General features: G+C 52.7%; 1 long non-coding RNA gene across 2 annotated transcripts in view; it reads right to left on the bottom strand.

Moving 5' to 3' along the window:
* Positions 1–652: 652 nt before the first annotated feature.
* The window catches only part of LOC139266915 (uncharacterized), a 65,860-nt gene continuing 49,607 nt past the window's right edge, over positions 653–16,905 (bottom strand). For both annotated transcript variants that reach the window (XR_011593803.1, XR_011593802.1), the window contains 2 exons: positions 5,827–5,947; positions 653–984 (listed from right to left, as the gene is read on the bottom strand). This is a non-coding gene — a long non-coding RNA (uncharacterized lncRNA). The remainder of the gene's footprint in view (positions 985–5,826; positions 5,948–16,905) is intronic.

Raw genomic sequence — 16,905 nt, 5'->3', positions numbered from 1 at the left:
GTTTACCAATGCATTTCACGTCAGAAATAGAAGCTGATGACAATGGAGAAATGGTGCAGCAAAGTAACAAAAATGATGTCCTGGCTGCTTACTTGTACACTAAAGACAGAGCACAAAAGAACAAATGAATGCACTTGCTGAGGAATTTTATGAATATTTGTGTCAATATTATTCACATTAATTTTAAATTCTGCTGGTGTAGCATTTTGCAGTTCTTGGGCTATGCAACCACTGATTTGCAGAACTCTTGTTGAAAGAAAAAATACAATTTGCAGAAAGAGTGGGGGAAAAAATGCAATTTCACCGATCATGAGATCTTTGCAGTAAGGATCCTATTTTCAGACAAGACCATGTAAAGATAGTTTAATTGGTTCCACGGCAATGCACAGGTGCCACTTATGCCAATTTTTTGGTTCTACAATTTTTGTTTATCATTTGCAGCGGAAATATAACATTTCCTTGCAATTATTCAAACTTTCTAGCCCTGAAACTCCATGGGGATTCTCCTAACCGCTTGTCAGAATCACAGTAGGAAACTGACTGAATATCTGGGGAGTAATGGACAATTATTGGGTTTCCTTGAGGATTCTTGCTGAGATCCTGGTGAAGTTATGGTGGAAGATAAGTAGAGCAACTGCTTCTGCCCGCCCCACCCCTCCCCGCACCCCCCCCCAAATAATTTTCAGGCCAGTGTACTCACCCATTTAAATGAGCCAATTGACTCTTGCAAATTGTCTGACTTTATTGCACTGGTGATGGTAAACGTGGAAAATGGCAAGCATGAGACAAGAAAGTAAGTTTTGCTCTAAGAGATGGAGCTTGCTACACTCATTATTGAATACAGCAAAAGGAGGAAGAGTGGAAAGAGTTGGGCCAGTAGCAAGTCCGATTGTAACATCTTCAGACTGATATCTTCCTTCATCAAGAATAACCTGCGAATGACCCTCTTAGTTGCAAAGGCTTGCAGTCAATTTCTAAGGATATCTGCGAAAAGAACACATGTATATAATTTTACATACACATTACTTACAATACACCAAATTGCATTATCTCACATATTTTACTTTGTGGGATCTTTTGCACATTTCTTTCAAAGCAAGGAAAGTAAGACTACAGCATTACAAAACCTTGTGCAGAAATACTGTTAATTCCTGATGTCAATGGGGATAGCCCTTTGAACATGGTATAGTGACATCAGCTGCATGTCATATAGAGAAGACATGGGGCAGGGATATATTTACTTACCTTACTCCTTTTTCCTCTAATTTGACTGAACAACTATTGTTTATTGATTCTATGTTCAATGATTATCTCTCCACTCATGCCAGTCTTTTATTTTAATTCTATATATAGTTTATAAATTTGCAGTAGAATGGTTCTTTCCTCTCAAGAAGACACTGTGGGGCCGATTTTTGCTGAATACTTTAAGTGCTAAAGAGGTGGCCAAGATAGGATCTTAAGTAGAAGTGCCGGTTTAGTCTGTGTTTAGTGCAAGACATCTTCACTGAGGCGTACAAAAGCATGGGCCTTACACTAAACAACCGTAAGGCAAAGGTCCTTCACCAGCCTGTCCCTGCCACACAGCACTGCCCCCAGTCATCAAGATCCATGGCACGGCCCTGGACAACGTGGACCACTTTCCATACCTCGGGAGCCTGTTATCAACAAGGGCAGACATCGACAACGAGATTCAACACAGCCTCCAGTGCACCAGCGCAGCCTTTGGCTGTCTGAGGAAAAGAGTGTTCGAAGATCCGGCCCTCAAATTTATCAAGCTCATGGTCAACAGGGCTGTTTTAATACCCGTCCTCCTGTATGGCTCAGAGACGTGGACCATATACATTAGCCATCTCAAATCGCTGGAGAAATACAACCAACGATGTCTCTGCAAGATCCTGCAAATCCCCAGGGAGGACAGACGCACCAATGTTAATGTCCTCAACCAGGCCAACATCCCCAGCATCGAAGCACTGACCACACTCGACCAGCTCTGCTGGGCGGGCCACATTGTTCGCATGCCTGACACAAATCTCCCAAAGCAAGTGCTCTACTCGGTGCTCCTACATGGCAGGCAAGCCCAAGGTGGGCAGAGGAAATATTTCAAGGACACCCTCAAAGCCTCCTTGATAAAGTGCAACATCCCCACTGACACCTGGGAGTCCCTGGCCAAAGACCGCCCTAAGTGGAGGAAGTGCGTCTGGGAGGACGCTGAGCATCTTGAGTCTCATCGTCGAGAGTAGGCAGAAACCAGGCACAGGCAGCGGAAGGAGTGTACGGCAAACTAATTCCACCCACCCTTTCCTTCAACGACTATCTGTCCCACCTGTGACAGAGACTGTAATTTCTGTATTGGACTGTTCAGTCACCTAGGAACTCATTCTTAGAGTGGAAGCAAGTCTTCCTTGATTTTGAGGGATTGCCTATGATAGAAACATAGAAAATAGGTGCAGGAGTAGGCCATTCGGCCCTTCGAGCCTGAAAAGCCATTCAATGAGTTCATGGCTGAACATGCAACTTCAGTACCCCATTCCTGCTTTCTCGCCATACCCCTTGATCCCCCTAGTAATAAGGACTACATCTAACTCCTTTTTGAATATATTTAGTGAATTGGCCTCAACAACTTTCTGTGGTAGAGAATTCCACAGGTTCACCACTCTCTGGGTGAAGAAGTTTCTCCTCATCTCGGTCCTAAATAGCTTACCCCTTATCCTTAGACTGTGAACCCTGGTACTGGACTTCCCCAACATTGGGAACATTCTTCCTGCATCTAACCTGTCGAAACCCGTCAGAATTTTAAACGTTTCTATGAGATCCCCTCTCATTCTTCTGAACTCCAGTGAATACAAGCCCAGTTGATCCAGTCTTTCTTGATATGTCAGTCCCGCCATCCCGGGAATAAGTCTGGTGAATCTTCGCTGCACTCCCTCAATAGCAAGAATGTCCTTCCTCAAGTTAGGAGACCAAAACTGTACACAATACTCCAGGTGTGGCCTCACCAAGGCCTTATACAACTGTAGTAACACCTCCCTGCCCCTGTACTCAAATCCCCTCGCTATGAAGGCCAACATGCCATTTGCTTTCTTAACTGCCTGCTATACCTGCATGCCAACCTTCAATGACTGATGTACCATGACACCCAGGTCTCATTGCATCTCCCCTTTTCCTAATCTGTCACCATTCAGATAATAGTCTGTCTCTCTGTTTTTACCACCATAGTGGATAACATCACATTTATGCACATTATACTTCATCTGCCATGCATTTGCCCACTCACCTAACCGATTCAAGTCACTCTGCAGCCTCATAGCATCCTCCTCGCAGCTCACACTGCCACCCAACTTAGTGTCATTCGCAAATTTGGAGACACTACCTTTAATCCCCTCGTCTAAATCATTAATGTACAATGTAAACAGCTGGGGCCCCAGCACAGAACCTTGTGGTACCACACTAATCACTGCCTGCCTTTCTGAAAAGTACCCATTTACTCCTACTCTTTGCTTCCTGTCTGCCAACCAGTTCTCAATTCACGTCAGCGCACAACCCCCAATCTCATGTGCTTTAACTTTGCACATTAATCTCTTGTGTGGGACCTTGTCGAAAGCCTTCTGAAAGTCCAAATACACCACATCAACTGGTTCCCCCTTGTCCATTCTACTGGAAACATCCTCGTAAAATTCCAGAAGATTTATCAAGCATGATTTCCCCTTCACAAATCCATGCTGACTTGGACCAATCATGTCACCTCTTTCCAAATGCGCTACTATGACATCCTTAATAATTGATTCCATCATTTTACCCACTACCGATATCAGGCTGACCGGTCTATAATTTCCTGTTGTCTCTCTCCCTCCTTTTTTAAAAAGTGGGGTTACATTGGCTACCCACCCCTCCATAGGAACTGATCTAGAGTCTATGGAATGTTGGAAAATGACTGTCAATGCATCTGCTATTCCCAAGGCCACCTCCTTAAGTACTCTGGGGTGCAGTCCATCAGGCCCTGGGGATTTATCGGCCTTCAATCCCATCAATTTCCCGACAAATAAGGATTTCCCTCAGTTCCTCCTTCTTACTCGACCCTCCGACCCCTTTTATATCCGGAAGGTTATTTGTGTCCTCTTTAGTGAATACTGAACCAAAGTACTTGTTCAATTGGTCTGCCATTTCTTTGTTCCCAGTTATGACTTCCCCTGATTCTGACTGCAGGGGACATACGTTTGTCTTTACTAACCTTTTTCTCTTTACATATCTATAGAAGCTTTTGCAGTCTGCCTTAATGTTCCCTGCAAGCTTCCTATCGTACTCTATTTTCCCTGCTCTAATCAAACCCTTTGTCCTCCTCTGCTGAGTTCTAAATTTCTCCCAGTCCCCTGGTTCGCTGCTATTTCTGGCCAATTTGTATGCCACTTCCTTGGCTTTAATACTATCCATGATTTCCCTTGATAGCCATGGTTGAGCCACCTTCTCTTTTTTATTTTTACGCCAGACAGGGATGTACAATTGTTGTAGTTCATCCATGCGGTCTCTAAATGTCTGCCGTTGCTCATCCACTGTCAACCCCTTAAGTATCATTCGCCAATCTATCCTAGCCAATTCACGCCTCATACCTTCAAAGTTACCCTTTTTAAGATCTGGACCATGGTCTCTGAATTAATTGTTTCATTCTCCATCCTAATGTAGAATTCCACCATATTATGGTCACTCTTCCCCAAGGGGCCTCGCACAACGAGATTGCTAATTAATCCTCTCTCATTACACAACACCCAGTCTAAGATGGCCTCCCCCCTAGTTGGTTCCCTGACATATTGGTCTAGAAAACCATCCCTTATGCACTCCAGGAAATCCTCCTCCACCGTATTGTTTCCAGTTTGGTTAGCCCAATCTGTATGCATATTAAAGTCACCCATGATAACTGCTGCACCTTTATTGCATGTGTTATGTAATGATGTGTGTATCGTCCCAGTACCTTAAATGTAATGTAAGTACTATGCCACACCACAGAGGGCGTTGCGGTGGGAAACCCTGGTAGTACCTGTAACAAGGGCTATATAAGGCTGACCACCACACCTGGGAGGCATTCTGGAGCTGAACAATAAAGGACGAAGGTCACAGCAGTTCGACTTACACCAGACCGTGTGGAGTCAGTGATTTGTGTGCTACATACACCACAGCATGCACCCCTAATTTCCTGTTTGATGCCCTCCCCAACATCACTGCTACTGTTTGGAGGTCTGTACACAACTCCCACTAGCGTTTACTGCCCCTTGCTATTCCGTAGCTCCACCCAAACCGATTCCATATCATCCAAGCTAATGTCTTTCCTTACAATTGCATTAATTTCCTCTTTACCCAGCAACGCCACCCCCCCCTCCTTTTCCTTTCTGTCTATCCTTCCTAAATGTTGAATACCCCTGGATGTTGAGTTCCCAGCCTTGGTCACCCTGGAGCCATGTCTCCGTGATGCCATCCACATCGTATCCGTTAACTGCTATCTGCACAGTTAATTCGTCCACCTTATTCCGAATACCCCTCGCAATGAGGCACAGAGCCTTCAGGCTTACCTTTTGAATGCACTTAGGCCCTTTAGAATGATGGAGTGCAAGATGCCATCTTGGTAATGGAGTTGAAGCGCGTGCTAGTAACAGCCGCCCAGAGACTTGTTCAACAGCTGATTACCACTTAAAATGCCTGCTAGTGCTCATTGGAGAGGCTGCGCTGCATTTTTGTGGCTAGCACTTCAACTAACACCCCCTCCTAACAGCAAGCAGCTGTTTGGGAATAAACAGGGTGTTGATGTCGATTTCAAGCGCTACTTAAAGGGAAACTCACCATTTCAAAGTCAGTGCTGCTGAAGCCGTGAAGGGGACCTCTGAACCACACACATCCAGAGACTTGCTGGAATAAAATAAAAACAGAAAATGCTGGAAACACTCAGCAGGTCAGGCAGCATCTGTGGAGAGAGAAACAGAGTTAACCTTTCAGGTCTGTGACCCTTCGTCAGAACTGAAAAAAGTTAGAGATGTAGCAGATTTTAACCAGGTGCAGAGGCAGGGAAAAGGTGGGCAGGGGAGGAAAGAACAAAAGGGATGGTCTGTGATAGAGTGTAAGGCAGGAGAGATTAAATGCTGCGAATGGGAATGGCAGAATCATCAACAGCTGCTGTCTGAAAAAAATAGGGCATAGGTTATGGTCTGAAATTGCTAAACTCAATGAGTCCAGGACACTTCTGTCACACTTCAACACTCGAGCAACATTTATTCCACAAATTCTCTGAGGACTTCACGTAAAAAGTAAGTGCTGTGCTACTCCATCAGGAGTCACCAGGAGAAAGGGAGTGCTTGGTCACGGACAACTTGCAAGGAGACCCCTTGGTCTTTTTTCTTTCTTTTCATTGGTTATCCTATAAAAATGTAACACAATTCAAATACCTTTAATTTGCATACATAGCAAAAACTGACAATATTGCTCACTTTCATTCGAAATTTAATTGAGAGGCTGGAAAACCATTCTTTACTCAGGATGTAGAATGTAGAATTCTCACCCACTAGTCATTATTGAAGCAGAATCCTTAAGTTCTTTTAAGAAAGAAAATATTTAATTTATATAACACCTTTGATGACATCAGGTTGTCCCAAAATGCTTCACAGCCAATACAGTACTTTTGAGATGTAGTTACTGTTGTAATGTAGGGACCATGGGTAGCCAATTTGCGCACAAAATCCCACAAACAGCAATGGACCGATTGTCTCGTTAATTTTGGACGAGGGATAAATGCTGGCTATAGCACCAGGAGAACTGCACTACTCTTTCCGAATAGCTATTTTATATTCAGTTGAGAGGTCAGATGGGGCCTAGGTTTAATCTTTCATCCAAACGTCATCATCATCATCGACAGCACAACTGACAGTGTAGCACTTCCATAGTACTGTACTAAATAGATTATGTGCTCAAGTCACGGGAGTACGTCTTGAGCACATAATCTTCTGACTTAAAGGCAATAGAGCTACCACTAAGCCAAGGCTATTTAAAAAAGTGATTTTAATAGTTGCTTCAAGAATACTAAAGTGTATTGGAGCGAGCAGGAGAATGGGATTAGCATAGCTGGCCTAGATATTCTGACCTATTGAGAATTTGGCTGAATCAGTGACAGAGGTGAGCTTTGTACCTATGAAAGGCAACTTGCACATTCCCTGCTCTGACCACTGCTGAGGTTGGGCGGTAGTAATGGTAGAATATCTAGTTGGGAAGCTCACGTGAAGAAAAGCATTGGCACAGGTTTAATTGGCCAAATTACCTGTTTTGATGTTGTAACATTCTATAATTTGATGATCCAAAATAATCCATCATTGCATGAACAGTTTTTGTGGGTAAGGAATGCTGGAGCCGAAATTGCCCCAGCACCCGAAATGGGACACAACTACCGATGTTTAAAGGTACCGTCTGCCCCAATGCATGAGACGGACAATCCGCCGATTTTCAGCACTTTGTTACTTGTTTCCGGTCGGAGCGGTGTTGGGAGAGGGGCGGAAATGCAGGAGGGTCGGAACGGCTATCGGGAGAGGGGCGGAAATGTGGGAGGGTCGGAGCAGCCATCAGGAGAGGGACGGAAGTGGGGAACTGCCATCGCTCCGAGTCATCAACGCCACGCTGTCGCGTCACAGCATCCCTTCCCTTCAGTTAAAGTGGAGAGCCATTGCAAACTCTGCAGCTACATTAGTGGCAAACACTGGGCCACCAGGGAGAGCCAGCAGCCTAGTATCCAAGAGGTGGTGGCGGGCAGACTATTGGCGGCCCGGCCAAACACGTGGCCACCATTGTCGGGTCGGCCATGGCAGTGCACCCTCCTCTTTAAGTGCGGACGTGCCAAAGCCACAAGAAGGTTCCCGCTGGGGAAAGCGTCGGGGGCATCGACCAATGGCCGATCCGCTTCCACAGGGCAATTTCCTGAGGAGCCATTACAACGCGGGGCAGAAAGGGGGTCACCACTGGTCGGTAAAGGGTCAACGGTGCGGCAACACGAGTGGAGGGCAGACGTTCTTCGCTGGGAAAATTCACGAGGGCAATTTCAAATTGGCAGCCCATCCACGGTGAACGAGCAGTGAGTGCTTACTGACCTGTGGCCGCGACTTTTAGGCGACCATGGCTCTCATTGAAAGGGGCAATTTTGGCCCCTGTGTCTCCTGGGCAAACAACTTTCAGAAAGTGAATTAATGCAAGTTTGTTGGTGATAAGAACATAAGAACATAAGAATTAGGAACAGGAGTAGGCCATCTAGCCCCTCGAGCCTGCTCTGCCATTCAACAATATCATGGCTGATGTGGCCGTGGACTCAGCTCCACTTACCCGCCCGCTCCCCGTAACCCTTAATTCCCTTATTGGTTAAAAATCTATCTATCTGTGACTTGAATACATTCAATGAGCTAGCCTCAACTGCTTCCTTGGGCAGAGAATTCCACAGATTCACAACCCTCTGGGAGAAGAAATTCCCTCTCAACTCGGTTCTAAATTGGCTCCCCTGTATTTTGAGGCTGTGCCCCCTAGTTCTAGTCTCCCCGACCAGTGGAAACAACCTCTCTGCCTCTATCTTGTCTATCCCTTTCATTAGCTTAAATGTTTCTATAAGATCACCCCTCATCCTTCTGAACTCCAACGAGTAAAGACCCAGTCTACTCAATCTATCATCATAAGGTAACCCCCTCATCTCTGGAATCAGCCTAGTGAATCGTCTCTGTACCCTCTCCAAAGCTAGTATATCCTTCCTTAAGTAAGGTGACCAAAACTGCATGCAGTACTCCAGGTGCGGCCTCACCAATACCCTATACAGTTGAAGCAGGACCTCCCTGCTTTTGTACTCCATCTCTCTCGCAATGAAGGCCAACATTCCATTCGCCTTCCTGATCACTTGCTTCACCTGCAAACTATCCTTCTGTCATTCAAGCGCAAGGAACCAATCGTAGAGCAGTGGAGGCGTGTCCTGCTGAGTTGGAGCTGTGAGCAGTGAGAGAAGCAGCTAGCAACTTGAGCTCCTGCCTGGGGAGCCCTGAGACCAGCCCAGGAACAGAAGGAAGGAAGGGGTTTCACCACCAACTTTACCCAGAGGGAGAGGAGGAGAACAGAAAACTTTCAACATCTTTTTCACCATTCTGCAAAGAGTTGGAGAGAGGGGGAAAAGACAAACAACATCCAGTGTGGAAGGAGGGAGACTCAACATTTCTACAGGTGGGTGTGGGTGCATTTCCCAAACAGACTTTGTTGTATCGGTGGGGGGAGGAAAGAAGACCACTGAGGGCCGGAACATCGCGGGGGGTGTGTGTGTGTGTGGTAGTGTGCGTGGGGGCCTTGCTTACAACTAGGCCCCCCCCACAATTGGAACCCCCCCCACCCCCCACATTTGCCTAGCCTGGGATAGCTGGAGCTACCAGGCTGAAGATTGTTATTAATCACCCAATTAAAGATCGTTAGGAGTGCCTGGTGGCTCCAGCTACCCCAGGTGAAGACATCTTCTCCCCCCACCTGAAGACCACCTCAAAGACTTTTGTGTTTTGCCATCTGGGGAGTGCACCCACCCACAGCTGCGAGGAGAGACCTGCCCTCGCAGCCCCCCCCCCTTCCCACCCCCCTCTCTCTTTTCTCTGCTACTCTGTTTCTCCCCTCTCTCTCTGAGAACCCTTTCCTTCCAAATTTAAAAAAAAAACCAATTAAGACAACTGAGCAGAGGGAGCAAGGCCTCTCCCCAATTGTCAACGAGGGGAGAGGTGCCTCGTTAAGGGCTCCTCTGCTCAGTGAACATAAGAGGCCATTAAAGACCATTGAGGCCTGTGACTTTGGGGTGGGTGTAGCCCTTAAAGGGACCCCGTGATGGCGACCCCATCCACGCCGGTGGCAGGGCCAGCAAGGACGTATGCGCAGGTGGCAACCGCTTCCACAGCACCTCCTGCGCCACCCGCTGCCCTGCCACCATTTAGATTAATTACTAGAAAACACGGGGTCAAGAGCTACACTCACCCCACAATGAGCATTGAGGAGTGCGTGCGGGCGATGGCTGGGGTAGTCGGCCCCTCGGCCATTGTCGCAGCCTCCAAGATGTCTGGGAAGGCTGTTTTCTTCCTGGGGTCGGAGCGGGCGGTGTCCCTGGCCCTCGAAAAGGGGCTCACGGTGGGCGGGACGTTCCTGCCGGTGGACCCTCTCGAGGCCACCGCGCAGAGGGTCATCGTTTCAAACGTCCCGCCCTTTGTTTCCGCTGAGCTCCTCCTCCCTCACCTACAACAACTGGGGGAGGTAAGGTCAGGGATCAACCCCATACCGCTCGGCCTCAGGGAGAACAGCCTGCGCCACGTGTTCTCCTTCCGCCGCCAGCTCTTTGTCCGGCTGGCGCGGGAGGACACGACGGAGGGAGATTTTAATGTGGTGCACGAGGGGACTGCCTACCGCGTCTTCTGGACGTCGGACGGCGTGCGGTGCCATGCCTGCAGGGAGGTGGGGCACGTTCGCAAGAACTGCCCCGCCTCCAAGGCCGCCAAACCATCGAAGGCGGCCAAGGCTGGCGCCGCCGCCACCCCTCCCCCTAGTTGCGTCCGCGTGCCGGGAGCCGTAGGTGCGCGGGCATCGTCGGAGGCCTTTGTTTTCAGGGCCTCCGGCGGGGGGGAGGGAGAGCGTCCGAGCGGAAAGAAGGCGCGGAACAAGAAGAAACATCTAGAGGCGGGTCCCCTCAGTGCGCCAGAAGGATTGACCACCGCGCTCGGCCCAACCCAGCCACCGGCGAGCGCGGGGTGCCCCGAGCCCGTGCCCGAGCCCTTGACCAATACCGCAGAGGGGCCCGGGCGCGGGCAAGAAAAGGAAAAGGGGGGGGCGGAGCGGGAGGCCTCGGCAGACATGGAGGTCTCCCTGACTCCGCGCGCCCCCAGGAACAAAAAGAGGCACCGCCCCAATGACGCGGAGGGGGAACAACATCCCTCCGCGGAGGAGTCGGTGCCCGCCGCGTGTCCCGCGTCCCCCACCAGCGCCCCCAAATTGCGCTGCAGGCGCGAGGAGTCTTTCCCCGGGGAGGGTGAGACAGTTGAGGCTGCCCAGCCTCTGCCTCCCGGGGATGGAGTGGAAGATCTGCCTGTCGTGAGGGGCGTGGGGACCGCGGAGCAATGCGTAGCCGCCGGGCCGGGCGTCGCGGGGACTGAGGCGGGCGAGGCCGAAAAGGCCGAACCTGAGCCCGCCCAGCCAATACCCAACTTCCCCCGGGAGACGCTCGACCCGGCAGAAACACAATTTACTGTTTTTAATGAAACTGTAGATGCTGGGCCGGGGGGTGGCAGCGGGGAGGGGGAGGAACACCCACCCTCGCCCCTTACTTTGGAGCTGGAGCACTTGGAGGGCCTGGGGATTTCCTATGGCCGGGTCTCTCCTTGTTCTCCGGTTCCTGGGGCGGAGGGGGAACCCCTTCCGCTGTCATTTCCCGACCCAGCACCATTTTTAAAAGAGCCCAGTGGGGACTCCTCTGCCGACGATCCTGGGGGTGGGATCGGGGCAGTGCCAGGGCCGGTTGGAGCGGCCGGTTCATTTGCCGTACCTTGTGCGGTCGATGGGCCGGCTGCTGGCGGCCACCTCCCGGAGGAGGACGGGGACTCGGTGGGGGACGCGGGTGAAGACCTAGAGACCACCGCCAGTGAGGCGGTGGATCTGCTCGCGGCCGCCGCTGAGGCCCTCCTCGTTCCTGCAAAGGAACTCCGGGACTTTTTGGCCCAGAGCCGGGGTCGCCGCGACCAAGCCCGACTGGCCCTGGAAAAATGGTCCGAGCCGGAGCTGATCAAGGGGTCCGTCCGCGCCGCCGTTAAAACCTTGGCCGCGGGCGGGCCCTTGACAAAGGAGCAGCACCTTGAGCTGCGCGAGCTCGAGGGACTCCTCGCTGGGCTGCGGAGGGAGCGGAGTTCAACAAAAGACTCCGCTCCCTCCCCCACAATAGGTTAAGGTAGAGGTTGCACTATGCTTTTGCCATGAAGATAACCATAGCCAGCCTCAACATCAACGGCGGCAGAGGGGCACGCCGTAGATTTGACAATTTTTCGCTCCTGCGGGAGGGGAAATATGCGGTGTGCTTCCTGCAAGAAACCCACACCGTTCCGGGAGACGAAGCCACGTGGCTCCTGGAATGGCAAGGAGAGGTCCGCATGAGCCACCTCACCGCCATTTCTAGTGGGGTGGCCATCTTGCTGGGCCCGCATTTTCAGCCGGAGATCTTGGGGGTCGAGGAGCCCGTGCCAGGCCGCTTGCTGCACGTAACGGTTCGCCTGGGGGACGTGCCGCTCCATCTCGTGAACGTGTACGCCCCTCATCCCGGCCCGCAGCAAACGCGCTTCTTTGAAGAGGTGTCCGCTCTTCTTGGCTCCGTCGACGTCGGCGACTGCATTGTCCTCGGGGGGGATTTTAACTGCACCCTCGAGGCGAGGGACCGCTCCGGTGCCCCGCAGTGCATGACGGCGATGGAGAAGTTGAGGGACCTGGTCGGGTCCTTCGACTTGGTGGACGTCTGGCGAAATCTCCACCCCGACTCCAGCGCCTTTACTTGGGTGAGGCCTGGAGTTGGATGGTCTAGAGTCGACCGCCTTTACGTGTCTCGGGCGTACGTTTCCTGCGTCCCGGCGGCCTCCATGCGGCCGGTGCCGTGTTCGGACCACCACCTGGTGTGGGCGGAGCTCGCTTCGCTCCGCGCGAGGACGGGGTCCGCGTACTGGCACTTTAACAACCGGCTGCTGGAGGACGTGCGGTTCCAGGACTCGTTCCGTCGATTCTGGTCCGACTGGAGAAGGAAGCAGGGGGGCTTCCCCTCCTTGAGGCTATGGTGGGACGTGGGCAAGGCTCACGTCCGCGTCTTCTGTCAAGAGTACGCGAGGGGGTCGACCAAGAGGCGGGCGGCCAGAGTCGGGCGCCTAGAAAAAGAGGTGCTCGACCTGGAGGCCCGTCTCGGTCAAGTCGTCCAGGACCCGGCCCTGCGGACGGTGTACGAAGCGAAGAAGGCCGCGCTGAAGGACCTGCAGCTCGTCGGGTCCCGAGGCGCGTTCGTGAGGTCGCGGATCCGGTTCCTGCGGGATCTGGACCGCGGCTCCCCCTTCTTCTACTCGCTGGAAAAAAGGCAGAGTGTCCGTAAGCAGCTCTTGACGCTGCTGGCCGACGACGGCTCTCTCGTCTCGGATCCGGAGGGCGTCAACAACAGGGTCCGTGAATATTACGGGGCTCTGTTCTCTCCGGATCCGTCCAGCGAGGAAGCGCGTAGAGTTTTGTGGGAGGACCTGCCGAAGGTCGGCCCGGAGGGCGCCGAAAATCTGGAAGCTCCGCTAAGCCTGGCGGAGCTGACCGGTGCCCTCGCCCGGCTCTCGAGGGGAAAATCCCCGGGGCTGGACGGGCTGACCGTGGAGTTCCACAGGGCGTTCTGGGACGTCCTGGGGAGCGACTACGCGCGGGTCCTGGGGGAAAGTCTGGCGACCGGGGAGATGCCCCTCTCTTGGCGCAGGGCAGTCATCGTCCTGCTGCCTAAGAAGGGCGATCTCCGCCTCCTTAAGAACTGGCGCCCGGTCTCCCTCCTCAGCACGGACTACAAAATCTTCGCCAGGGCGATGTCTGCTCGCCTTGGTGCCGTGCTGGACCACATGATCCACCCCGACCAGTCCTACACGGTCCCGGGCCGGACAATCCACGACAACATCCATCTGGTCCGGGACCTCATCCATTGTTCCCAGGAGGCTGGTCTGTCGGTCGCCTTCCTATCCCTCGACCAAGAGAAGGCGTTCGACAGGGTGGATCACGACTATCTGCTCGGAACTCTGCGCGCTTTCGGGTTCGGGACGCATTTCGTCGCCCGGATCCGACTTTTGTACGCCGCCGCGGAGTGTCTGATTAAGGTTAACGGGTCCTTGACGGCGCCCCTTCGCTTTAGGAGAGGGGTGCGCCAGGGATGCCCCATGTCCGGCCAGTTATACGCCGTTTGCGTGGAGCCTTTCCTGCGCCTCTTGCGGACGAGGTTGACGGGACTGGCTCTGCAAGGGCCGGGCGTGGAGGTCGTCCTCTCGGCTTACGCCGATGACGTGCTCCTCGCGGTAGAGGATCCCGCTGACCTGCGGAGGATGCGTGAGTGCCAGGAGATTTACTCGGCCGCGTCCTCCGCCAGGATCAACTGGGAGAAATGTTCCGGACTCCTGGTGGGTCAGTGGCGGGTGGACTCCCTGCCGGAGGAGCTCAGGCCTTTTGCCTGGAGCACGACCCATCTCCTCTATCTGGGAGTCTACCTTAGCCCCGACGAGGAAGCCTGGCCGGCGAACTGGCAGGAGCTGGAGGCCAAGGTCGCCGCTCGCCTAGGGCGCTGGACAGGACTGCTCCGAGTGCTGTCCTACAGGGGTCGAGCGCTAGTCATAAACCAGCTGGTGGCCGCAATGCTGTGGTACCGGCTGGTCACTTTGACCCCTCCCCCTGCGTTTGTCGCCAAGATACAGAAGAAGCTGGTGGACTTCTTCTGGAACAACAGGAAGCACTGGGTCTCTGTCGCGGTCTTGAGTCTCCCGCTTGAGGAGGGCGGTCAGTCGTTGGTGTGCGTCAGCGCCCAGCTCGCGACTTTCCGTCTTCAGACCCTGCAGAGATACCTTTACGTCGAGCCCCCTCCTAGGTGGTGTGCTCTGGCGAGGTATTTCTTCCGCCAGCAGCTCGACCTCAATTATGACACGCAGCTCCTGTTTGTGAACTTGGGGGGTGCCAGGACCGCCCTCCGGGAGCTGCCTGTCTTTTACAGGGAACTCATCAGGGTCTGGAACAAAGTCTCCACCAAGCGCAGCTCTCCGCCGGCTGGAGTGGCGGCCGTCCTGCAGGAGCCGCTGCTCGGGAATCCGTACCTCCACGGCCGAGGCTTCATGTGGCGGTCGGAAGAGAGGGCTGTGGCTGGTGAGGTGACCAGGGTCAGGGACCTGCTCGATGGCGGAGGAGCGGGCTGGATGGCGCCAGTCACGCTGGCGCGGCGCCTAAATTCTGCCAACGTCCGCCGCGCGGCCGATGCCATCGAGTCGCTAAAAACAGCTCTGGGCCCTGACTCCGTTAGGTGTATCGAGGAGGCTCAAGCACGTGGGGAGATCCCGTCCGAACTGACCCCCGTCCGGACGGAATTCCTCATCGGCGCCAAACCCCGGAACCTCCCTCGGGGGCCGGCGCCTCACAACTTGAGCCGCCTCGGGGAAATCCCCTCCGTGCCTTTCAGTTCCGCGCGGAGGGGTTTCCTGTACGGGCTGCTCCTGCACACCCTCAACTTTGCCATCCTCGCCGGCCGTCCGGACACGCCATGGCGCACCATCTTGCCGTCCGGAGGAGGCGGGGGTCCCCGATGGAGGGCACTCTACGCAGGGGTCCTCCCACTATTCATCGGGGACTTGGCCTGGAGGGTGGTGCACGGAGCAGTGCCGTGCAACAAATTTTTAAGCCGGTTCACGGACTCCCAGGCCGCCTGCAATTTCTGCGGTCTGGAGGAGTCCGTGTTCCATGTTTTTATTGAGTGCACAAGGTTGCAGCCCCTGTTCCATTATTTGAAGGGGCTGCTCCTGAAATTCTGGCTGCACTTCAGTCCCACTCTCCTGATCTTTGGGCACCCTGTGCGGAGGGGAGCGGGTAGGTCCGAAGGCCTCCTCGTAGGACTGCTCCTGGGCACGGCCAAGGGTGCCATCAGCCGGTCCAGGCAGCGGGCGGTCGAGGGGGTCGTTCAACCTGACTGCCTGCCTCTCTTCCGCTCTTACATCCGGTCCAGGGTGTCCTTGGAGATGGAGCACGCGGTGTCCACCGGTACGCTCGCGGCCTTCCGCGAGAGGTGGGCACCGGAGGGACTGGAGTGCATCATCACGCCCGGCAACCAAATTTTAATTTGATTTTACGTTTTAAAGTTAATTTGTTTTAATTGCCGGTGCTTTTAGTGTCCCCTTCCCTTTTATAGGGGGCACTGGGGAAAAATTGTGATTTTAGTGCCCAAAAAAAAAAAACAAAAAAAAAAAAGAAAAAACAAAAAAAAAAAAACACAAAAAAGGGGGGAAAAAAAAATGGGCCTTGTAAATGTCTGGAGTGTCACCCAGGTCGGGTGGCACAGTTTAATGTTTATGTTTTCGCAGGTAGACTCTAAAAGAGTTTCATGCACAAGGACCAATTGTGCAGCAGTGGAGGCGTGTCCTGCACAGTAGGAACTGTGAGCAGTGAGTGGAGCTGCTATCAACTTGAGCTCCTGCCTGGAGAGCCCTGAGACCAGCCCAGGAACAGAAGGAAGGAAGGGGTTTCACTACAACTTCTAACCAGAGGGAGAGGAGGAAAAAGCAGAAAACTTTAAAACAACTTCATCATTTCTGCAAGGAGTTGGAGAGAGGGGGAAAAGACCAACAATATCCAGTGTGGAAGGAGGGAGACCCAACATTCTACAGGTGGGTGTGGGTGCATTTCCCCAAACAGACTTTGTTGTATCGGTGGGGGGAGGAAAGAAGACCACTGAGGGCCGGAACATCGCGGGGGGTGTGTGTGTGTGTGGTAGTGTGCGTGGGGGCTGTGCTTACAACTAGGCCCCCCCCACAATTGGAACCCCCCCCACCCCCCACATTTGCCTAGCCTGGGATAGCTGGAGCTACCAGGCTGAAGATTGTTATTAATCACCCAATTAAAGATCGTTAGGAGTGCCTGGTGGCTCCAGCTACCCCAGGTGAAGACATCTTCTCCCCCCACCTGAAGACCACCCCAAGGACTTTTGTGTTTTTGCCATCTGGGGAGTGCACCCACCCACAGCTGCGAGGGGAGACCTGCCCTCGCAGCCCCCCCCCCTTCCCACCCCCCTCTCTCTTTCTCTGCTACTCTGTTTCTCCCCTCTCTCTCTGAGAACCCTTTCCTTCCAAATTTTAAAAAAAAACCAATTAA

This window comes from Pristiophorus japonicus, chromosome 7 (assembly GCF_044704955.1).
Source record: "Pristiophorus japonicus isolate sPriJap1 chromosome 7, sPriJap1.hap1, whole genome shotgun sequence".
Lineage (NCBI taxonomy): Eukaryota > Metazoa > Chordata > Chondrichthyes > Pristiophoridae > Pristiophorus > Pristiophorus japonicus.
The sequence above is the reverse complement of the archived record's forward strand: the minus strand, read 5'-3'. Positions and strand labels throughout refer to the sequence as shown.